The sequence below is a fragment of the Penaeus monodon genome, chromosome 22, assembly GCF_015228065.2.
Source record: "Penaeus monodon isolate SGIC_2016 chromosome 22, NSTDA_Pmon_1, whole genome shotgun sequence".
Taxonomy (NCBI): Eukaryota; Metazoa; Arthropoda; class Malacostraca; order Decapoda; family Penaeidae; genus Penaeus; species Penaeus monodon.
The window spans coordinates 8,655,794-8,656,042 of NC_051407.1; positions in this window are offsets into that span (position 1 = coordinate 8,655,794).

Consider the following 249-nt stretch of genomic DNA (forward strand, 5'->3'; position numbering starts at 1 on the left):
AACGAGAGTATTTTCCGTTCTTATCTAACTGAAATTCGTGCTACTTTTATAATAGAGTATATATTGATAACACAAGGACAGTGATTTTTACTGGGGGCACAAATATTGCAGTTCCCACAACAGTATATCATTATCAGAAATTCGAAATCATAGACATTTTAAATTACTTTCTATCACCTCGGCTTATATATTAATTCATCATTCAAGTCTACAGAAATGAACCTTAAATAAACTGCTTCCCGTATCTCA